Genomic DNA, 19,423 nt, shown 5'->3' on the forward strand with positions numbered 1-19,423 from the left:
GAACCATATGACAAACTTTGACATCATCAATATGTTGAACATTTGGTTGAACCTTGTTAGCCTAAGGTCGAATGACGATGATTTTACTCATCAGCATAAAAGAGACAATTGAGTTATAATTTACTGAACGAGAAGGTGCTATTCGTTTTATTTTAAAAATTCCTAAATCCCCACTCATATTTTGAATATAGTCTAAACCGATTAAAATCGAGTCCCCACAAATCACCATCCCGGGTCAGAGTCGGGACAGAACCCCACTCTGATACCAAATTGTAATATCCACATTCTCCAAAATAAAATAAAATATAATAATCCTAAAATATCCATTTATTAGTCCTCATAAATAGTCTACAAACACCATAACTCCAATAAAAGAGATAAATACCGAAATATCGACAAAAGCATAAAACCGCAAGTCTGAAAAATAAATAAATAAAACGCCCAAAACACCAATCCGATATCAATCACTCATGCTCGTTAGTCTCACCTAAAAGTGGGAATAAAGGAGGGGTGAGTAACATGGGAGTCACTCAGTGAGGTATGGGATGCTAAACACGCAAACCACTGACTTGAGTAATAGAACACCCACTATGTAAGTTTAGCTCTAATATGAATACACACGATGCCTAAAGTATCACACAAACACAAACACAAACAATGCGAAGATAGCACACATCTAGTCCATACACCCCGCATTTCCTCGTAAGGATATAATACTTTGTGTCGCTAGTGCAGTCTGTCTCTGTACCCCTGCACACCATAATCTGCGTAGATATGCAAACGTCTCTGCACCCCGCACACACACAAAAAAATTTGCGTCGCTAGCTAAGACATCTCTAAGCCCCCGCACACCATATATGCATCGCTAGCTTAGTATGTATATATATATATATATAACATTACTTAACATCATATAATGCAAACAATAGTTGAATCCTCTAGACCCCTATTTTCGGTTAAGATGAAATATCCTAACTATCACATAAGACTCAATTCAAACAGACGGATCATGATTCGAAACTAAAATAACATAAGAAGAATTCTACACTAGTATGAGATTTACAGAATAGACCCTCACCTTTGCCACGGGTTCTGAAGAAACCTGAGAAAACACCAAATGACCTTGACGGCTCTAAAACATCAACTCTGAACTCTCTTGTTAACTTTTTGATCTCTCCGGTCAGAATATAGTCCTATATGTCATCTATTCGTAGCCACCAATTTTACTCCGATCGGACACCATATGATTAGCCAAAATAGCTTCATCTCCAGGCTGCTCGCATAGGCAGATGACAAATTTTCAGACTGAAAGCTTTTGTTTTTGCCGACCGTTTCTCATTTACACCGAGACTGGTCGGAACTGTCTCTGCAACTCAACAACTTTATTCTTTGCCAATAAGCAATGTCAATAACTTCCTAACCGTACCTCGGTTTGACAATCGGAAAGATGATTTGGAAAGCTGACAACGAGATATTTCCAATGATATATCACTCGATTTCTGGTTCCTTCTATATCAACGGGAAAACACTGATGAAGTTGAATGTCGGCGTATCCGATCTCAAAATTTGGCTTCGAAATTCTTGGTTTTGATCAATCGTTCTACTGTTCACCCGAAACATGTCTACTGAATCTTAATCTCTCTTTTTAGATGGTGTGATGGCTCTTCCTTCATGGTGGCTATTTGTGGTTGCTCCGGTGATACTCTGCAGGGTTTAGCTAGTCCAAAAGTCTCTGACAAAGGCCAACACAAATTTTTCTTTATATAAGAGGAACTTAGGGTTTTCTACAATGTAACTGGATCTTATTGGGGTAAATTTTTTCAGGCAGAGATTTGGGTCGTTACAAAAACATTACAGAAAAAATATGGAAACAAGAGGTTGGAATTATAGCAGAGTGGAAGGAGACGATCTTAAAGACGATGATGGCAGTCAAGACGAAACTTTTGATACCTCTGATCCTGTATCAAGACGAAATTGGTGTAGAATGCTCAGTTTTGAATCCAACTTCTTCTTCATACGCAACAACTCAGCATCATATCAGCTCTTCTCTCGTCATAAGGGACCTGACAGAGAGTATTACAAGAGCTCATCATATATCTCTACATGTTTAGCTTATCCCTCGTTCTTTATATTCTGTTGAAAACATAAAGAGTGATGATAATGGTTTGTAGAATCCACTCAAAAGAAAGAAGAAACAGTACATTGCAGTCAAAGAAATTTGTGACGACATGAGCTTGGTTACGTATAACCTAATAGACGCTCCCTAGAGAAATTTGCAGACCAAAAAGGACTAGACTTAAAAGTGGATCAGAGTTCATATCTTAGAGGAGAATCTGAAGGTAACCAAACACCTTTTCTCCACAAGACCACAACTTCATTTACTTGTGTTAGTGTCTGCATATGTTTCAGAGAGTGAAAGAAAGAAAGCCTCACCCTTTCAAGGGAAGTCAGTTAAGTCCATCACACTTTCTGCTATCAAAGAGATAATACCCTCAGTACACGCATAATTTCCATTTGTTTTTCGTTTTTGAAATTATAGTTTCATCTTTCCTGGTACACACGAGGTTGTCGAATCTCTAATTGCTGACTACATGGTTTTAACAGTGTCTTCTTGAAATTAAAAGAGTAGATGGAGTGTTACAAAAAAAAAAGAGAGTAGATGGAGTAGTTGCAGTAGAATGCAGATAGAAAAAGCATAAGTATATTGACCAATTGTTTTGTTTTTTTGTATGATAAATATGAGTAACCAGGTATTGTTTCCAGAGTAAAACATTAAAGAATCTAATTTTACTTCTGTTATTTAATCCAAGTTACTCCAAAACATCAAACTTTCAAAAAAATCCTCACTGCTTGACCATCTGAGAAGAATATGGTTCTAATAAAAGTGTAATCTAAGTGTGAGACTATTGAGTAGTAGAGTTTGAATCACTACTAACATTTGCCAGTTGCAATGCATTGTCATTTGCAAGTTGCAATGAGTTCTCAGGTATGCTATGAGTCCCTTGACTGACTTGCCATGAACTTATCTTTGAAGTTTGATCCAAGTATCAAATGTATTCCAATGTTGGTAATATATTCTTATATACATTAATGCCCAGAAGTTTAATTTCTTTATGCATATACGTTATCACTGATAAGTATATTCGTAAGCAAAAACTATATTAACGAGAACTATATACTCAAATTACATAAACAACTTCGAAATTTATAAAAGATATCTTAACAAATAACCTATATATTTTTAGTTTTTAGTTTTCGTCAAAACGAGCCAAATAAACTCAAAACTCACATAAATCCCACTGTAATTAAAACACTATTTTAGAACTCCTAGTTTAATATGTTAAGATACATGGACTTCTAACCTAAACCCAATTGGTGATAAATGGATTGGTACATGTATTATATATATATTGTTTAGGATCTCTTCCAACTACCGATGTGGGACACTTTGTGTCTAATACGCCTCCTTGAAATGATGGCTCTTTGAGCGTCAATCTCGGAGTGTCTGCGCAAGGATCGATAGGCCAACTTTGGGCCAGATCGATGTGGATCGGGTGGGACAGCGTGGATCAGGCTCTCATACCATATTAACCTAGATGTGCTTCCAACGTAAAACCAATTGGTGATAAGTGGATTGACTCATCTATCTTATATATTACTTAGGATCTCTTACAACTACCAATGTGAGACACTTTGTGTCTAATACAATACATCTCTCGTAAAGTTTTTAAGTAATTTTAGTGTTTATACGAAGTTTCCTAGTTAAAAAAAAGTCAAATTTCATGGTTTTACACCATGTTTGGGATTGCGCTAGGCGTAACGCGTGTGGTCGATATGGATTTAGCGAGTTAAGAAAAATTCGGAGAATAGTCGGAGGAGTAATTTTAAATATTTTATTATCCTTATTATTAGTATCTGTACAACAACTTAAGAATACCGTGTAGTAAAGTGGTTTTGTAACGCCCCGACCATCCACAGCTAATGGGCCACTCACACCCGCACTATCGGCCCGTGCCATTGCTCAATTATGGTGGAGTTCCAATCCACCAAAAAGAGGAATACACTGGGCAAAATGGGAAAAAGTATGCTTACCAATAGAGGAGGGTGGGATGGGTTTCCGTATGATCCATGAGTTCAATCTGGCACTACTGGCAAAACAATTGTGGAGGCTAGTTCAATATCATGATTCACTGGTTGCCCGAGTCTTATGGGGAAGATACTATAGATTGAGTTCGCCATTAAGAGTAATCTGTGCAAGTAGCCCATCATATGTGTGGACTAGAATTTCTGCTGCAAGGAAGCTTTTGCTACTAAGAATCAGACAAAAGACACATTCTGGTTATGACGTCAAGGTGCGGGAGGATCTGTGGATTCCAATGACACCTGCTAGACCAGTTAACCTTGTAGCACCAGTTATGCATCCTAATATGAGAGTCAGCGATCTCATTAATCAGGAATCGAAGGATTGGGATGTTGGTTTACTGGAGAACTACGTCAATCCTGATGATATACCACTCATAAGGAGTTTGGCCATAAGCTCAACTCATCGTCGCGATACGTTTGTTGGACTTACACAAGGAATGAACAATATACGGTCAAATCTAGATATTGGATAGCTCAGAATTGATTAAAGCCAAAAGAAGAGAAGGAAGTATTGGGGCCATGCATCACTAAGCTTCAAGCTTTTGCTTGGAAGATAAAGGCGCCTAAGAAGATGTGCCATCTTATATGGCAATTGTTGACTGGTCATGTGGCAGTAACGAGAAACTTAGCAAGGCGCAAAATGAGGTGTGATAACTATTGCCCAAGATGTGGAGAACTAGAATAATCGGTAACCCATGCAATATTTGAATGCCCGTCAGCTCTACAAGTTAGGTCTTTATCATCAACTCCAACAAGCCCTGGATTATTCCCAGTACCAAGCGTCTACACAAATATGAACTATCTATTATGGAGGAAAAACAACATTATCGAACCTGAACAAGACATGGATCCTTATCCCTGGATTATCTGGTATATTTGGAAGGCTCGGAATGACAAACTCTTCAGGGGGATAGTCAGAGATCCTCTGGAGCTAGTTCGGCATGCAGAAAGTGAATGCCAAGCCTGGTACAATGCAAACAAGTTGGTACCACTAGAGATACAAGATAACAATAATGAGGAATTCCAAGTCATAAGCTTGGGTAACATCTACTTGTTAGATGGATCTTGGACATTCTCTGCTCAATTTAGTGGATGTGGATGAGTCTGGATGGACAGTAGTGGGAATATCCAACTTATGGGGACACGAAACTTCACTCAACGTGAATCAGCATTGCATTCGGAAGTAGAAGCACTGCGATGGGCGATGAAAAACATGCTTCAACATTCAACATGCCAGAACTTTGGGACATACTGCAAGGAGCTGATTGCAATGACTAAGGAGCCTCATGGTTGGCCAAGTTTTGCAACGGAATTAGAGAGGATAGTGACGCTGCAGATATGCTTCCCGGATTTCAAAATCACTTATGTTCCACGAGCGCGTAATCAGATTTTAGATTTCTTAGTCAAAACTGCTAGATCCTTCCATATGGAATTACTTTTCATTGGTTATTTTATTCCGGTCTAGATACTCAGATCATCTCAAGTTTGAGTAATAGAATGACCGTTCGACGTTAAAAAAAAAATTGAATACACCACCTAATTTTTTTTTTCATTGTTTGTGCAAAGCGAAAATGTAAATGCCCGACAAAGATAATCTTGTCTTGATTCTTTTCCATTATTTTCCACGTGAAGGTAAGCAGAACTGACCAGGTCCCAGTTATTAGAGTCCAGTTATTAGGCATTTAGCGATCTGGTTACGAAATATGAGGGTTTATCTTTATCATAATATTCAACTAGACGGAATGTAGCATCTCTCTTCCGACTTTCTCCGTTTTATTTTGCAAAAAAAAAAAATAATAAATAAATTATTTGGTTGTGTGACTATCATCATTCGAGGAATTGAGGCCGTAAGTTAACGGTTCAATAAACGTGGCCAAAATTGTTTGGCTTGCGAAAAGACTAGTCTACGTTGTTGTTGTCCCACCAACTTCATTTTTTATGATCAGGACATATGATATATATATATATATATATATATATATATCTTTGTTACTATGTATATGAATTAAATATTAAGGTGTATTACCTTTCAAACCTAGCTACATTACAAAAAGTTTTGTGATTTAACCGCATAATTATATAAGGAAGAATTAGGCAGTTTATGAGTTTATTTTACACTCGATGAGACAGCTTGTGCTACTAGGGTAGTTTTTCTTAACCAATCTCACTTCTTAGTTAACTAAATAAGCCTATAACTAAAAGATATCACCTTAACTAATTTAATATCTGATTTTTGTGGGATTTATTCAAGGTTCTTCGTAGCAAACAAAAGGAAATGGATCACATGTATCATCTTTTTCGTTTCTTCCTCTTGAGTCACTACAAGAAAACAGCGGTATTCTAACGGACATTCCGACGGAAAATGAAATCCTCGGAATATCCCGAGGAATTTCCGAGGATATTCCGAGTAAACACAAAATTTGGTTTCCTTGGAATTTCCTCGGAATATACCGACGGACTTCCGAGGAAATATCAATCCGTCGGAATATTCTTATGGATTACCGACGAAAAATGTATTCCTCGGAAAAAACCGATGAATTCCGAGGATATATTATAGCCGTTAGAGAGCCGTTGGGGGATTTTAAAAATTCCGAGGAAATTCCGACGAACTAGCCGTTGGCGTCGGAATTCCAGCGGAATTTCCTCGGTCTGTCGGTAGAATTTCAACAATAAATACAAGCACCCCTCTTCCTCTTCATTCACTCCATATCGTCATCCTCCCTCTTACTCTCTTTACACATGAATTTGATTCATAAAAAACATGTCTTCTTCAAATTATTTTCGTTCTTGGATCGATCGACCTCATTTGGATCCGAACACGAGATTGCTTACGGAAGAATACCAACGAGGTATAACCGAATTCATGGGGTTAGTTCACCGACAACCGGAAGCAAAAACAGGTATGTTAAGATGTCCTTGCTCTAATTGTAAAAATAGAAAGGTTATTAAAAAGTGGGATGTTTGGACTCATCTATATTTGAGTGGGTTTACACGAAGTTACAAAATTTGGTATCATCATGGGGAAACTGATTATGAACATGGTAGTACTAGCGAACCTCAGCCAGCGGTTAGATTAGAAGAACCAATTAGAACGGATGTAGATTATGGTGTAGGTACTGAGTAGATGATAAATGATCATTTTAGAGGGGAAGATTTACCCAATGCACAAGCTAGGAGATTTTATGATATGTTGGATGCTGGAAAGCAACCATTGTACGAAGGTTGCATAGATGGTCATTCAGCTTTATCATCTGCTACAAGATTGATGGGCATTAAAACAGATTATAATTTGGCTGAAGACTGTGTGGATGCGATTGCTGATTTTGTAAAAGGTATTCTACCCGAAGATAATGTAGCTCCTGGTTCATACTACGAGGTTCAGAAACTCGTAGCTGGTCTTGGTTTATCGTATCAGGTAATAGATGTATGCAGCGACAACTGCATGATTTATTGGAGGGCGGATGAACATCGGGTTACATGCAAATTTTGTGGGAAGCCTCGTTATAAAGATACGAGTGGAAGAGTTCCAGTGCCATATAAAAGGATGTGGTATTTGCCTTTGACGGAAAGGTTGCAGAGGTTGTATCTGTCTGAACGCACAGCGCAACCAATGAAATGGCATGCGGAGCACTCAACAGATGGTGAGATCAGACATCCTTCAGATGCAAAAGTGTGGAAGCATTTCCAATCAAAGTATCCCGACTTTGCGTATGAGAGAAGAAATGTCTACCTTGGATTATGTACTGATGGTTTCAGCCCGTTTGGCAAGAGTGGAAGACAATATTCTCTATGGCCAGTCATTCTTACACCATACAACCTACCCCCAAACTTGTGCTTGCGACGAGAGTTTTTGTTTCTCTCGATTCTCGTTCCCGGACCCGAGCATCCTAAGAGATCACTTGATGTGTTTCTTCAGCCACTAATATATGAGTTGCAACAACTATGGGCTCAAGGTGCTAAAACATACGATGTTTCGTGTAAAGAAAACTTTCAAATGCATGCAGTACTAATGTGAACAATAAGTGATTTTCCAGCATATGGTATGTTATCTGGATGGACAACGCATGGAAGGCTATCATGTCCATATTGTCAAGATAACACTGATGCTTTCCAACTAAAAGACGGAAGGAAAACATGTTGGTTTGACTGTCACAGGAGATTCCTACCACCTGATCATCCATATCGTAGGAGTAGGAATTTGTTTACGAAGAACAAGAGGGTGTTTGACAGTCCACCTCCGGAAGTTGGTGGGAAAGATTTGAAGACACAACTAAGAGATTTTGGTGCAGAAAGGACGCCAGACGTTGATGGACATGAGCGTTTTCCGGTAGATGCTGTTGGAGACCTACATAACTGGCACAAAAAAGTATTTTCTGGGATCTGCCATACTGGGAGGATCATCTGCTAAGGCATAATTTAGATGTCATGCATATTGAGAAGAACTTTTTCGACAATCTCATGAACACGATCCTTAATGTTCAAGGTAAAACAAAGGATAATTTGAAGTCAAGACTGGATTTAGTCGATATATGTGCTCGTTCAGAACTTCATGTTGATGAGAATGGTAGGGCTCATTTTCCCATATACCGACTTGATGCAGAGGGAAAAGATGCGTTCTTTGATTGGATTCAAACGATGTGGAATTTCTAGGCGGTTACGCATCTAATTTACGTAACTGTATCGACAGAAAGGAAGGAAAGTTTACTGGCTTGAAAAGCCACGATTGCCATGTAATGATGCAGCGCCTCCTTCCGTTTTCCTTCAAGAAACTATTACCACGAAATGTTCATGAAGCAATTGCAGGGATAAGTGGTTTCTTTCGCGATTTATGCACGAGATCAGTGACTCTTGAAGGTATTGAAAATTTGAAGACTAACATAGCCGTGATTCAGTGCAACCTTGAGAAGATATTTTCTCCCTCATTTTTTTATGTTATGGAGCATCTTGTTATTCACCTGGCAAGAGAATTGGAACTTGGTGGTCCTGTGCAGTATAGATGGATGTATCTGTATGAGCGGTATATGTTCCATTTGAAGAAGATGGTGAAAAATTTAAGTAGGGTGGAAGGTTCTATAGTCGCACAGATGATCAATGAAGAAACTTCAAACTTTGTCGAGTACTACTTTTCAGCAGAAGTTCAGACCAAAAACAGAAGACCTACTCGGCATGATGATAGAGGCGAACGGGCAACATATCATGTTACGGTTCCAGACATTTTCGCAGATGTTGGACGACTTAGCGGAAAACCAAAGGACCGTCGACTTACTGAGCAGGAGCGGGTAAACCAAGCCGCCAAATATTTCGCGAAAATTGAATTAATGTTTTCCGAGGAAATTCCGACGGAAATATATAATTTTTCCGACGAAATTCCGACGGACATTTTCCGTCGGACGCCTCATTTTATTAGGTCGAACCAGATCTTCTTCCCCATTTCTCTCTTCCTCTCTCCGCCGAAGCTCTCCTTCTCTCTCACCCTCTCCGCCGAAGCTCTCCTTCTCTCTCGCGATTTCCGCCCTAATCCTCCTCAATTTCAGTCACTGATCATGTATGAACCCTATCTCACTCTCTTAGGTTAGATTTGTTAGGTTTTTAAGTAGATTTGATGATTTTGGAATGATATTTATAGATTTTTGTTAGGGTGAATGGTAGGATTGTGTAAAATCGAGTTTGATTATGGTATTCACTTGATTTGGAATTTTTTATTTAGTTTTTATTAATTTTGTGATTAAAAACTATTATTTGGGATTTTTTTTTTAAAATATATATATATATATATATATATATATATATAATATAAATTTCTATATTTATTAAACATTTTTAATATTATTAAAACTATTTTTTGTTTATTAGAACTATTTTTATATATTTATTAAACATTTTTAATATCTATAAAACGTTTTTTGTGATTAAAAACTATTATTTGGGATTAAAAAAAAAGTTATATATTTCTATATTTATTAAAATTTTGTTTTTTAATTTACAGGTCTAATGATGATCAGACCCGGCCTCGACAGTGTCGTGGTCGTGGTGGTACGGGGAGCCAGTCTCGGGATTCCAGCCATTTTCAGGATTCCGCTTCGCCCCACAGCTCCTACCATACATCTCCCTCTGCTGCACCCGCTCCTGCTCCTCTCGCTCCCGCTGCTGCACCCGCTCCTGCTCCTCCGGGTCCTCCGGGAGTGATGAGTGTTGCGGAGTTGGTTCGACAGCCCGGTCGTGACCATCTTCCCTATCTCACTCCGTATCCACATGGACGGAGTCAAACATGGTAATTAAACGGATTTTTTTCATTAAAATTTGTTTCATTATTAATAATTTGTTCTTTTTATTAGGTTCAACCGATCTGGGAACGGGATCAGCACATGGATCAACCGTATGATGTACTCGACCCTCGACAAGGGACATCCGACTTTCACTGACTTCCCTACCGACAAGCAGCATCTGTGGTTTCGTCAGTTTGCGGTAAGTATTCTAATTTTTTATTATATTTTTAATCTTTAATATAAATTTTCTACTAATTATGTTTTTTTTAGCAAGAATTCAACTGGAATTCCGATAAGACGCTCTTTATCTATCACCACTTCGTCCATAAAGTTATGGACAACTATGAGAAGCAGATCCACGAGTGGAAGAAGAAGTAGGAAATCAACAAGGTTGTTTTTAATTTATTAAACAATTTTTTAATTTATCAAACTATTTTTTAATTTATTAAACTATTTTCTTTTTTTATTATTAAAAGGTCCCAAAGTCGATAAACAACACGGTCTGGACGGAGTTGTGTGCGCATTGGGATAAGGAAGAGACGAAAGAAACTTCTTCCACCAACTCCACCAACCACAGGAGCGACCGTAAAGGGAAGGGCGTCTTCAAGCATAACTTGGGTGCTCAATCTATTGCCACTCTGGGGGATCGCATGGTAAGTTCAGCCGCTTTTTCTTCAATTATTTAAGTTTTGAAATTTTATTTTTTGTTCATTTCTTCTAATTTCTAATGTTTGTTTAATTTATGTTTTTTTCAAGGCGGAAGAAAATGATGGCGAGCCGGTTGATGATCTCGCCCTAATGAAGAGCGCGTATACCAACAAGAAGACCGGCCAGATTGATGACGGTCTTGTGAGGGAAGTGGTCACCCCGGTCCAAACTCAGGTGCAAGACGAAGTGTCTCAGCTTCAAACCGAGGATAACGATTCGACGGCTTCGACCAACTTGTCCCGGTTTCGAATCAACGAAATCGTTGAATCGGTAAGTTCTTTTTTAAAAGTTCAATTCATTTATTTCTTGATTTTTATTTTATCATCTTTTTATATTGTTTAAATTTGGCTATTTTCTATTTCAGTCGGTTCCAAAGAAGAAGGGACGTTTGGTCGGTTTGGGTCTTCGCTCCCGGTCGGTTCCTGCTTCTTCTACACCACCGCCCTTTGTTGATCCAGAAGTACTTACGGCTCAGTTGAAGGACAAGGATGATCGCATATCTTTGTTGGAGACCCAGATGGCGGCTCAACAGGCGGGCTATGAGGCACAGAAGAGGCTGAACCAGCAAATGATGGAGATGATGCAGAGGATGTACCCGAACGAGGTGTTCCCGAACGTGCAAGACCCGTAGTTTTTTTTTTTCAAAAACTCGGAATGTTTTATTTTTATTTGTACAACTTTGAATATTATCTAATATGTTTTCAATTTTATTTTTAATTTTATATTTTCGAATTTAAATTTCAAAAATTTATTTTTTTTAAAAAAAAATTAATTCTTTTTGAAATTCCGAGGAAATGAATCCTCGGAAATTTCCGACGAACATTTCCTCGGAATATACCGAGGGACTCCTTCCTCGGAATATAACGAGGGACTCATTCCTCGGAATTTTCCGAGGGCTCCGTTCCTCGAAAATTCCCGATGAAAATTCTGAGGAACATTTCATCGGAACTTCCGAGGATTGGACCATCGGAAAGTCCATCGAAATATCCCGAGGAAGTTCTCCCTCGGTATATTCCGAGGACCTTTCCGACGAACTGGTGGTCCTCGGAGTTTCCTCGGAAATTCATTTCCTCGGAATTCCGTCGGAAATTTCCGAGGGATTTTCGAGGAAAAATGAATTTCCGAGGACTTATTTCCGAGGACTTGTTTCGTCGGTATGTCGTCGGAATAACGTTACTCCGACGACATACCGACGATTTTTTCCCTCGGTATGTCGCTGTTTTCTTGTAGTGAGTTCCTTATTTCTTTTTGTAAATTGAATGTTCTTTTTTTGAAATTTTTTTTGAAGAAAATATGTTTATAATCAGTGTTTTTATTATTCAATCTATGTTTTGAGATATGTCAAGATATATTTTTGATGGAACAAATCGTTCAACAAATCAGAAACCAAAAAAATCACTTTAGTTTGAACTTTTAAGATTAAAGCCATGAATTAGGATTGAAAGCTATCACATCTGGGTAAAAATACATAAAAAACAAGTTGAGAATGTAAAGAATTGTGGAAAATAGGCGAGATAGGCGGAGATTAGGGTTTCTGGTCGACAATGGCTAAGGAAGAAGATGAGGTTATTTTTGTAATTTTGCAACATTAATGAAAAAAAAATCGTGTGTACATTACATTCAAACTGTACATGTGTACACCTCATTTTGTATTATACATCGGAGTGATTGTGTACACATTTTTGGCTTTTTTGTAGGTTTTCTATCTAAATAACTAAGCCCCTGCGACTTCATGAACTCAAGATAATGTTAACAGAATGTACCTGTGAATTTTTTTACCTTCTTCCCATGTACACACAGGATCGGGGCATCTTTGATTTATGACTGAACCCAAATATCATCCTTCACACCTTGTTTAAGAGCTTCTAATTAGTGTGTGTGTGTTTTCATGCTAGTTTCATGTGTACATCAACTTCATAATGTACATATGTACATTAACTTCAAAGTGTACATGTGTACACTTACATATGTTCTTTAAACTCTTAAATTCAACCAAATTTCACCATACTTTCATACAAGAGTAAATGTATCTAACAAAGTATCATGTGTACATGTGAATTCTTGCTCATATATCTTAAAAACTATCTGGTTTCTACGTATTATTGTACAAGTTTATTAATGTACATATAAATCATTGTACATATGGATAATAATAAATTTGTGTACATAGTATATTGTACACATTAAATAGCTTTTAAAGTTACAATTTGGCACATGCCTCATATATGCCTTACCCCAAAGAAAAATATGTTTAATGACAGATTAATTTTGATGAAAATTAATTTTGTTTTAAGAAAGTAAGATTTTCAGATTTTTTTTCTTATTATATACAGATAGATTTTCTAAATATAATCGTATTTTTAATATGCATGAATACTCTAGAAAATTTTTCTTTCGGAAACGGATGAAGTATTTTACAAATTAGGTAAAATGAGTATTTTAATTTTTTTACGCACAAAAGTGGGATTTGTGATTAAGTTGCAAAATAAGATTTATGGTCCCCACAAAAAAACAATATATGGTTTTGGTGAAATTTTTTACAGTGTACATGTGAATAATTTTCCAAATTGTGGTATCATATTTGCTTTAAAAGAAAAGTCGTGTGTACATTACATTCAAACTGTACATGTGTACACATAAGTTGTATTTTACATAAAAATATTGTGTACACAATTTTTGTTTTCTTGTAGGTTTTCTATCTAAATAACTAAGTCTTAGTCAAATCTAATGTAAACTAGGTGTCTTCCTGCACAATATGCAGAAATAAAAATTTTAAAATTTAAATTATATTTAAAATAAAATTTTGTTAATTTTTATATTTTATAATTTGTTTACAATATTTAATTATTATTTTAATTTAATTATATGCAAAAAATAATATAAAAAATTAAGTAAAAATTTATTAATATATTTCACATTATAATTTTGGAAAGATTTTTTATCTATATCTTTTGGTTAAGATATAATAAATCAAATTCTATAAGTTAAAACAAATTTTTAGGTATATAATTATCGGAATTTAAAACTAAATAATATTTCTAAAATTTGTAGATATTAAAAAGAAGCTAATGGTGTTGAGATAATAAAATTACATTTTATAAAAAAAAACTGATTTTAAAGAATTTTTTAGTAACAAAAATTATATAATTATAAAAATGTAACTATATAATATTTCGAAAATTGTAAAATCTTAATATATTTCTATTTCTAATATTTATATTATTTATTGTTATATTAATAATGATCAATAAGTTAATACCATATTTATTATTATATTAATTGTCATCTATAACTTATTACCATATTTTAAAAAACTTACTAAAAATATAAATTAACATTAAATGTAAATGTCTATGTCACAATTTGCTTCAAGCCATGTCATCATTGTTAGTATGCCATGACATTTTTTATCTTTCAAAATTAATATGGTGATAACACATGGTAAATGACTTCTCAAATAATGTCTAAGAGATGTAAATCGTTGTACATGTGTACAATGAAATTGTGGTATAAGGTATCATGTACATATAAATACATACATATAGCATTACAACAACATACACAAGAAACAAGAAATGATTCATTCTTTAGGGGAGGACAAAGACCTACTACAAAACCAGATTTATGTTACTCATTCTCCGCAAAACATTGTGGACAAACAACAAACTAATCACACGATGAAATACTAGATTGATGAAATACTAAATTGATTATATCCCGATATTAGATATATAGAAAATAGTCTACAGCATTGATACTAAATAGGTGCTTTAGTCTGGTGGTTATGATGGTTATGCTCTACATCATGTACGTCGGTTCGACTCGCATAGGCAACGCGTTTGGCTTCTTTTTAATGCTTTCTTTAATAAGTGGTATTTTCGTAATTTTATCATCTTCTTTCTAAATCAATTGGGATTTTCTGCAATTTCTCTCTACAGCCGCTAGCCATTATTTTTCCATTATTCATCACTTTTTTTTTTCATTTTCCATGTTTATTATATCTCAAGCTTGTAAAAATTTCATTTAAAACTCTATTTAAAACGTCTAAACTCAGAAAGTTACCTTTTTTTTTTAATTTGCCCAACTCAGTGGCCGAATTGAAACAAAACACCACAGCCACAACGACTCCAGATGGCCACGGCGGTGAAGATGAGCGTAGCGGAGTGATCCGGAGGTGATTTGTTGACGACGACTAAGGCAGCAACAAGGAGACCTCGAGTTCAATTTATGTGTCTCAGTTTTCATTTACAAACGCTTCACATGAGACTTGAGCAAGAACAGAGAGCGTGGTGGTTTGGTGCTCACGAGCAGATCTTAATTTGGTGGCTATTGAAAAAAATTGCTATAAACAAAACTGGAGAAAAATTGTGAGAAGGTAAAAGAAGTGGCTCCTTCTAAATGATACTTTAGTTACGCTGGTTAGAAGAGAATATAATGAGTTAAAGAAAATGTCTGAGGAGCACAAACTGTCTTTTAATGTAATTAAAACTCAGAAACTGACCCTAAGTGTAAAAAACTCATAATATATACCCATAGCGAACCAAGATACTGAAGCCTAAACAAGATAATAGAATTCTTACAAGGGCCCAAGGTCATTCCGTTTGTTTAAATTATAAGACCCGCGCTTTTATTTGTTTTTAAAAATCTGATTTAAATAATATGTTGTTGTATATTACAAATAATTTCTTGGACAATCAGCAGATTTGTTACTGAATCGCCAAAGTCTTAGAAGGTTTGTGTTTGATGTCTCTAAGCTTTCTTCAATTTTCTTTTCGGTTGTGTACATTTGTTTGATTGTCATAGATGACCTAACTAAATCGGTTTGGTTGGAATAGTGGTGACGTATGAAATGATAGATATTGTTGTATTTATAGGTGTAGATTAGCCAACTTTTTATTCTAAATGGACAATATATTATAGGAATAAAATTGTTTAGTTTAGGAAGTTCCTATATTTTGGTGTTATTAAATCTTTTGAAATTACCAAGAAGTTGAAACTAACAATTGATATGAATATGTCGATTGAAATCATAACTATATATGGATTTAAGTTACAATAAAATAGGAATAGTAATATTTAGTTGAAATATTTTTAAATTAAATAGTTTTAAATCGTGTAGATAGTACATATAGAGCGGCCCAAGTTATAAGAGATAATATATTTATTACTGATTCATATAAGATTGTTTAATTGATATTTAAAAAATGAAAAATAGATATTTAGGAATATTTTTCGTTTAATCTAAGAAAATACTATATTATTGATCTAATAAAATCTTTTAAATATGATTATATCTGTATGATTGGTATAAAATGGACAATATATTTTTAGAAATATATTCTTGTAGTTTAGGAGTTTCCTCTATTATTGGTGCTATCAGATCTTTTAAAACTGCCAAGATAAGGATACTAATAGTTGATCTCAACCTGTTGATTAGAATACGTGGATTTGGGAAAATTATAATAAATTTATAATTTAAAAATAATCTCATAATTTATCAATAAAAACAGGGTTGATGGTCTCATAATGATCTCTTAAATTCATTGGTCCTCATCTCTCTATTGAAGACAAAAGAATCAAAGCCGGCGTTGTATGGCATTATATTTGATATCTATCACCTTTGTCGTCTATTTGATACCATCTCCTTCTGTTATGTTCCTCGTTTACAAAACACTGAGGTCGACAATGTGGCAAAGTTGGCTCTCTTATGTGCTGATGTACCTCCTATGGAGTGAAAGACCTATTTAGTTTAATACAAGTAGTTTGATCAAAAGAAAAGAAAACAGGGTTGATGGTTTTGTTTTGGAGTTTGGATTTATCGTTCGGGGATTAGCTTAGAATAATATTTTTACAAATGTCAAAATTGATACATTGTGATTTCAAGCATATTAAACATATTACTTTTTTCAGCATGTAATAAGTCTAATTTATAATGATATATATATATATATTTGTATTCTTCGCCTTGTGCTATAAATTATTGTACAATGGAAGAATGAATAAGGCTAAGAAGATTATAACGTTCACCATGTTCTAGGTTTAGAAAATATATTTAGTTTATTTGTGATGTTGTAAGACTACAAACTTATTAATGTTCAAATCATATTGTATTAATTATATTAAAACGTATAGTGTTGCAAAATATATTGTCATATTAGGAAGTATAAATAACTATGATCATTAATGAATTTCTAATTAACAATTAAATGACAATTGGCAATTAAATGATAATGGTATTGCAATGTAATTATATATGAAAACCAAAGGCAAAATCCTAATAGAGATTTTGCTTTAATATTGCAAAATATATTGTCATATTAGGAAGTATGTATAAATAACTATGATCATTAATGAATTTCTAATTAACAATTAAATGACAATTGACAATTAAATGATAATGGCATTGCAATGTAATTATATATGAAAACCAAAGACAAAATTTTAATAGGAATTTTGCTTTAATATACAGATATCATATGTCCTAGTCATAAAAATGAAGTCTGTACGACAACAACAAAGACTTGTCTTTCCCTTCGCCAAATAATTTTTGCTCACGTTTATTGTATCGTTAAATTATGTCCTCAATTCCTTGAATGATGTTGCGCATACAACCAAAATACCAAATGCGTTTTCTGTCTGTTTCCTCAGAACCCATATGCCAAGTCACATATGCTGTTCTGATAAAGAACGAAAGAAAAGAAAAAGTTCATTTTTTAAAACTAGTTTCGACAAAAGATACGTTGCACTTGAATAGTTTTATTTCACCTCATATACAGTCTGTCGACCCTGACACTTATATGCCTAGAAACTCTGACAACTAGTGTTAACCGTAGAGAAATGTGTCGATATGTTTTGAAACTTAATGTTACATCTAGAGGATGAATGTTACATGACGTACCGACTCGGTTGCATCAAGAGTATAGCATCAAGTTATTATGGATGTTACATCTGATAGTGGATTTAGGCCTATGAATTTGTATAGTCTAGGGTTTTAAATGCAAGATGTTGGTATATACATCTTGTATTCAAATTAACTTTAAATTTGTACTCTATAAACTCAATATCGCCTCCAATAATAAGATCTCTTTTTGCCCGTGGACGTAGTCCTAGAGATGAACCACGTTAAATATATGTGTCGTAGTTACATCGCTTTTATTCATTTGTTTCCGCATATGTACCTTCTCACATCCGTTACAACAAATTGGTATTAGAGCAAGATTTAGGATTGGTGATCTGGTGAGAAGATGTATGGAATAATCGCGAAGATCGACAAGTTTGATTGGAGAAATAGCTTCAGCCTTTGCAGATCAAGATACAGGCGTTGCTGAAGCAACAAGGCATCTGGTGACCATTGTCAGAGAAGAAATCTGAAGGAGCTGATTTGGAGGCTCTGGAAGAGTAGGCATTCTCAACAATTTTGTTGTGTTTAACATACGAGATTATCATCGTAGTGTAGGATGAGAAAACAACTACTAGTTTGTGGCAAAAGTTGGAGAGTTTGTACATGACAATCTCCAGTGAATAAGCTACTTTTGAAGCAATGCCTCTTCGCCTTGCGTATGCAAGAAGGTATTGATCTTCACGACCATCGTGACAAGTTAAATTTGATATTACTAGATATGCGTAACATCGATGTTAAGGTGGACGATGAAGACGCGACACTAATCATGTTGGTATCTCTGCAGAACTCCTTCGAGAACTTTGTGCAATCGTTCATCGTTGGCAAAAATACAGTTTAACTGGAAGAAGTAAGAACAACGTTTCATAGTCCGGAATTGCGCCATAAGGCATCCATCTCAGGGACATATAATCAAGCATTGGGATTGTTTGTTAGTGGCGTGAAGGGACATGGGAACATAAGGACTTCGAAAGATAAGAAGTCGTTTCCAAGGGGTCCTAAACCATATGATATTTGGAACTATTGCCAAGAGAAGGGACATTGGAAGTTAAACTGTCCCAAGATGAAGGAGTAACAGTATGGGTCTGTTGCAATAGCCGAGGATGAAACCAAGTCTGACGATGACATCTCTCTTGTTGTGCATGGACACACACTCTTCTGATGTGTGGGTTCTGGATACGGGAGAAACCTACCATATGAAAACGAGGAGAAAGTGGTTTTCAGAATACACAGAGGTACTTGACATCAAGATTAAGACGACAAATGACTTTGTCTGCAAGATTGCTGGAATCGGCTCAATCAAGCTCATGACACATGATGGTAGATTCTGCACATTGAATGGCATGTTCCATCAATGACGAATAATTTGATATCCGTGAGTCTTGTGGACAGTACAGGGTTTGAATAT

The 19,423-nt window shown here is 35.5% G+C and overlaps 1 long non-coding RNA gene across 2 annotated transcripts; it reads right to left on the reverse strand.

Annotated features, from left to right (window-relative positions):
* Window positions 1-1,740: 1,740 nt before the first annotated feature.
* LOC125581782 lies at window positions 1,741-18,267 on the reverse strand. Of its 2 annotated transcripts, none has more exons than XR_007319472.1 (2): window positions 15,180-18,267; window positions 1,741-2,063 (listed from the first exon to the last, which is right to left on the reverse strand). It is a non-coding gene; the product is annotated as an uncharacterized LOC125581782 (long non-coding RNA). The 2 variants fall into 2 exon arrangements; XR_007319473.1 differs by having other exon boundaries at window positions 12,881-18,267.
* Window positions 18,268-19,423: the final 1,156 nt, after the last annotated feature.

The sequence above is a fragment of the Brassica napus genome, chromosome C2 (genome assembly GCF_020379485.1).
Source record: "Brassica napus cultivar Da-Ae chromosome C2, Da-Ae, whole genome shotgun sequence".
Classification (NCBI taxonomy): domain Eukaryota; kingdom Viridiplantae; phylum Streptophyta; class Magnoliopsida; order Brassicales; family Brassicaceae; genus Brassica; species Brassica napus.